This window comes from Cyprinus carpio, chromosome B10, assembly GCF_018340385.1.
Source record: "Cyprinus carpio isolate SPL01 chromosome B10, ASM1834038v1, whole genome shotgun sequence".
Lineage (NCBI taxonomy): Eukaryota > Metazoa > Chordata > Actinopteri > Cypriniformes > Cyprinidae > Cyprinus > Cyprinus carpio.
In genome coordinates, this window is record NC_056606.1 from 9,761,690 (window position 1) to 9,767,689 (window position 6,000).

Here is a 6,000-nt window from a genome sequence, read left to right on the forward strand (position 1 = left end):
GGGTGACATTAAACAAGGACTCCGTAACAATGACAGAAACAACCAGGGTATTTATAGACAGGTGCAAACAAGGTAAGTGGTGACAGCTGAACACAATGAACAGTTAAGGCTAGTGGGAAATGTAGTTCTGAAGGAGGTGACAACAAGGGGAAGTGAGACCTCTAGTGGCCACCCAGGGAGACACAGAACAGACCCGTGACACTACCCCCCCTCTAAGGAGCAGCTTCCAGATGCTCCTCAGAACAAAATAAACACACAAACAAAGAGACCAGGAGGGAGGTGGACTGGTGGAGGCAGAACAGGGGGAGGGATGGCGGGCCAGGCCCGTGTAGGGGAACTGGGACCGGCAGCGATGGCTCCCCTGGTAGCCCAGGTGGCTCGGTCAGATCAGGGGGCCATGGTGGACCCGAAAGTTCAGGGGACCACGAGGGACCAGGCAGTTCAGGTGGCCACGGTGGACCCGAAAGTTCAGGGGACCACGAGGGGCCAGGCAGTTCAGGTGGCCACGGTGGATCAGTCCATTCTCGTTGTTCAGACGGCCAGGGAGGAATTCGCCATTTGAGTGGCCCGAACGGAACCTGCCAATCGGGGAGCCAGTAAGGAGCAGGCTGTGGCGATGGCCAGGTCACGGCATTGGGAACGGCATCGGGAACGTCCTCAGACAAGGGCACCGCCTCGGGCTCTGGAACCAACTCGGGCACCGCATCGGCCTCCGGAACAGCATCGGGCACCGCCTCGGCCTCCGGAACAGCATCGGGCACCGCCTCGGCCTCCGGAACAGCATCGGGCACCGCTTCGGCATCGGGCACAGCCTCGGCATCGGGAACAACATCAGGCACCGCCTCGACCTCCGGAACAGCCTCGGTCTCGGGCATTACATCGGGAACCGTCTCTGGCACCGCATCGGGCACTGTCTCGGCATCGGGCACCGCCTCGGCCTCGGGCATTGCATCGGGAACTGCCTCGACCACCGCCTCGGTCATTGCATCGGGGACCGCCTCGGGAACCGCATCGGGCACCGCCTCGGCATCGGGCACCGCCTCGGCATCGGGCACCGCCTCGGCCTCGGACATTGCATCGGGAACCGCCTCGGCCACCGCATCAGGCACCGCCTCGGGCACCGCCTCGGCAACGGGCACCGCCTCGGCATCGGACATTGCATCGGGCACCGCCTCGGCATCGGACATTGCATCGGGAATCACCTCGGCCACCGCATCAGGCACCGCCTCGGCATCGGACATTGCATCGGGAACCACCTCGGCCACCGCATCAGGCACCGCCTCGGCATCGGGCACCGCCTCGGCATCGGGGACCGCCTCGGCATCGGGGACCGCCTCGGGCACCGCCCTGGCATCGGGCACCACCTCGGCATCGGGCACCGCCTCGGCACCGGGCACCGCCTCGGCATCGTGCATTGCATCGGGAACCTTGGGCACGTCCACCTGGACGACAGCGGCCTGCTCGGGAACGTCCTCCTGGACGGCAGCGGCCTGCTCGGGAACGTCCTCCTGGACGGCAGCGGCCTGCTCGGGAACGTCCTCCTGGACGGCAGCGGCCTGCTCGGGAACGTCCTCCTGGACGGCAGCGGCCTGCTCGGGAACGTCCTCCGGGCTTTGAGGAACGGCTGACGCCTGTCTCCTCCTCCTGCGGCCTCTATGATGACGTGCCGGTGGCTCCTTGACGGAAGACTCAGGCGTTGAGTCAATCATCTTGTCTGCCAACACAGGTGTAGATTCGACCATCCTGTGCAGTGGTGCTGGGCTGGTGGTCATCTCGTGCTGTGGTGCTGGGCTGGCGGCCATCTTGTGCTGTGGCGCTGGGCTGGCGGCCATCTTGTGCTGTGGTGCTGCACTGGTGGCCATCTTGGCCATTGGCGCTGGCTCAGCGGCCGTGGTGTGAACACTCCCGGGGAAACTCTGGGATCTGGCACATCCTGGAAAAGTAACTTAATACTGTCTCCGCGGCCATCTTGTGCTGTGGCGCTGGGCTGGCGGCCATCTTGTGCTGTGGCGCTGGCTGGCGGCCATCTTGTGCTGCGGCGCTGGATCAGCCGATGTATCCCACCGAGCACGATGGTGCAGGTAATTAGTAAAACCCCAAAAGTCCAGGATCTCCAGCCCCATCATCTCCCATTGAGGCAAAGGATCATCTAGGCAATTGTTGAATAAGTCTTTCAGTGCTGCGTCATTATAACCTAGCCCGACTGCCATGGTCCAAAACACTTGCGCCAGGCCACCCACCTCACTCCCCCTTTGACGAAGGGTGGTTAAGTTCCGGAATCTCCCCCTCCGTTCCTCCATGGTGGCTGGGGAACAGATTCGAAATCCCACACCGCTGGATCTAGGCATGACGGAGTCCTTCTGTCACGACACGCACACAAAAAGGTAGATCCAAGTGCAGTATGTTTATTGGGGCAATCCAAAAATCATAAATTTAGCCAGGCAACGGTCAAAAATCCAGGTAATCAGTCCAAAACAAGAAACACGAACAAAGCAAGGAAACACGAAACCAGGGTGACATTAAACAAGGACTCCGTAACAATGACAGAAACAACCAGGGTATTTATAGACAGGTGCAAACAAGGTAAGTGGTGACAGCTGAACACAATGAACAGTTAAGGCTAGTGGGAAATGTAGTTCTGAAGGAGGTGACAACAAGGGGAAGTGAGACCTCTAGTGGCCACCCAGGGAGACACAGAACAGACCCGTGACACTTATAATAGGATCTAACCTTCATAAAAGTCTGTTTATATATAAGTACTTTAATTAAGCTCTGACATGAAACTGATGCAACACTATTGAGGATAAATGTGCTAAGTGATAACAAAACATGACAATCAATGGACAAAACAGAGTTTGGAAAGATACATTTTGATATCTTTGGCTTAAGGAAATTTTCTTTTTTTTTTCACCCAAAAATGAACATTTGAAGTAAATTTGTTCACCCTCAGGCTATGTAAAATGTAGATGAGTTTGTTTCATCATCGGAACAGATTTGGAGAAATGTTCTGAGATTTCACGCTGTCGGTCTGTAAATGCTGTAAAAAATGACTGTGATTTTAATGATAAAAGACTAGTGTAAGAATGCTACAGTAAAAACCTGTTAAATGGTTAATGGTAAGTAGAATAGTATATAAGATGAAAACTTTTTTGGACATTACCTGTAATTTTTACAGTAGTATACCATTTTTGGAAGTGAAAAGAATGTATAATTTACAGTGAATAACTGTAAATTGTCATTCCCAGAATTCTCTGCGTTACATTCCAAATTTGATGTTTTTGTCGAAATACCTATTTTTCTTCTTAGTTTTTTCTTATCGGGTTGTATGTTACATCTCATGCTATTAAATTAATGTTTATTGCATTATTTCAGTTTCATGTGTGTTACCATGATGGTGTTTAGTGTTTGTGTGAATGACACTGTGCACCTTCTATAGGTGTTAATATTTAAAAGCTGCTTGTGATGGGCTTTGGTTCATCATGTGACTTTCTCATCACCACCTGCTTTTGGTGGTTATCAGTGTATTACAAAGGTACAAAACAGATTTCAGTACTTCAATAGGTTGGTATATTAACATTATATCAGTTAATGAAATTATGGTATTTAAATGTAAATTTAAGTTAAAACCTAAAATGTTGCTACCATATTTTTTCCATTAAAATTCTGGCAACCATAGTTGCCGTTTTTTTTTACTGTAAATTTTACAGAATTTTTTTTACAGTGTAGGTTAAGATTCTTATTTACATATTTATTAGGTCAGTAACATTGATTGGATAAATAATCATATAATATTCATTTCATCATTCAAATGAATGTGTTTGCTTTCACTGTCCATCATTTTTAGCTGTGCTAAATTCCTTTCAAAATTACAAGCATGAAACATTTATCTAGCAAGGATTACAGCCAGTCTTAAAAATATGATAACCCGGGGTTAAATGCATATTCAAGGGATTTAATCAAGGTCAAATGAAAAAGTATATGAACCCTTTATGCATTTACACAGCAAAGCAAAACCTCTGTTACTGGAATACATATAAAAATAAAAAACAAACATTCCCTCTCAACTGTAGTAAACATGACCAAATGTTGTGATTTACAATATGAATCAATAAAAAATCAAATAAAACTCTTTCTAGTCTCTCTGCAAATGGTGTTTGTGATGATTGCAGTAGCGTGCAGCAGTTGTGGTGAGACGTTATCAGGGCCATCAGATAATTCAGTTACTCATCTGTCTCAGCTGGTATGCAAAGATTAATCCACAGCCGTGTCTCCTGTCAGGGGTCTGCTCCTCACAATCTCTACCATCAATCAATCAATCAATATCTCTCATCAGCACACACGCACAATTAAAAAGATTAAGAATCACATTGCAACTGACTATCAAACCTAACCTACAGGTATAAATAAAGCACAAACAAGAAAAAATACACACAAGAACATTTATAGACATACACACATGTGCATATTATTGTAAAGAAGACAGACCTGACAACCACCTAGCAACCACCTCAAACACCCTGGAAACCCAACTAGCAATGCCCTACTAACCATCCAGAACATCCAAGCAACAACCTAAAAATGTCATGCAAAGTCAAAAAAAAAAAAAAAAAAAAAATGCCTTCTTTCTTTGGCAAATGACTTATCAAAATTATACAGACACTTTTACACTCACAAACACACAGAAGGCTGGGTCTCTGAGAGGAAGTGTGGGCTTATCACCTCACTCGCTGTTAGTACAGAGAACACAGCCGTTTGTTTTTGCTTTGTTTCTCATTTTCGCCTGTCACTACAGATGTGACCACACACTCTGACATCTGTTTGAATGTCTGTTCTCGGGGAAACAACATGTCAACAAACACACACCATTGTAAACTGCTCATACTGATTTTGCATGTAGTTTGCTCTTTTTCTGCCTCTCGTTCTTTCTAGTGCTGTGTTTTTTTTTCCTTCTAAAAGATACAGGAACTGTCTGGTGTTGATTACTTAGACTTCATAGTAGAGTTAATGAGCCAAACTACACAATAGAAATCTTGTATTTCTCATCTTGTATAAATCAGATAGATCATCCAAAAATGAAAATTATGTTAAAATTTACTTGCCCTCAGGTTGTTCCAAACCTGTATTTTGCTTTATTCTGTGAAACACTAAAGAAGATATTCTGAAGAATGTTTGTAACCAAACAGTGAATGGTAGCCATTGACTGCCATAGTATTTTTTTTTTTTCAAACTGTGCAATTTAATGGCTACCATCAATTTTATGGTTACCATTCTTTAAAATATCTTATTTTGTGTTCCACAGAATAAAATAAACTTATACAGGTTTGGAACAACTTGAGAACAAGTTAATGATGACAGAATTTTCTTTTTTGGGTGAAATATCCCTCTTTCCCCACCAGCATTTTTTCCTTCTTTTTTTTTTTTTAATTTGCCAGCCACCTCCAACATTTTTTTATAATTTTCACAAAATGTTCAAGGCCCCCAGAATATTTTGTTGTATGATTATCTGAACATGCAATATGTCAAAAGAAAGAATAGATCCTCTGCTTTAAAAAAAAAAATCTAGCTTTTCTTATTCTAGCTCCATGTATTATTTTCATTATTATTTTTTATCAACATTTGAATGTGTTGTTTTTTTTTTTTTCTGTCACTATGTGGAATAGTACAGAATCATTGTTTTAATTTTTTAATGATTTCAATAAATAAATAGTCATAAAATAAAAACATTTGAATGTGGGTAGGTTTCATAAAAAAGCAACATTTTGAAGAAAATGCTGGGAAAATGGCGTTTTGTCAAAGACTACGACTGTATGGGATTCAGAACAAGGATCAAAACATAGATGGAGTAGATCGCTTCCATCAACACCCCCAAAGCTTGCATCAGATCTATACCACTTCCTGGGTTGACATTTCATTAACGTTAGGCAGTTTTGATTTATATGCTACTGAAAGGGATAATTCACCCAATCCTTTAAGACCTTTGTTCATCTTTGGAACACAAAG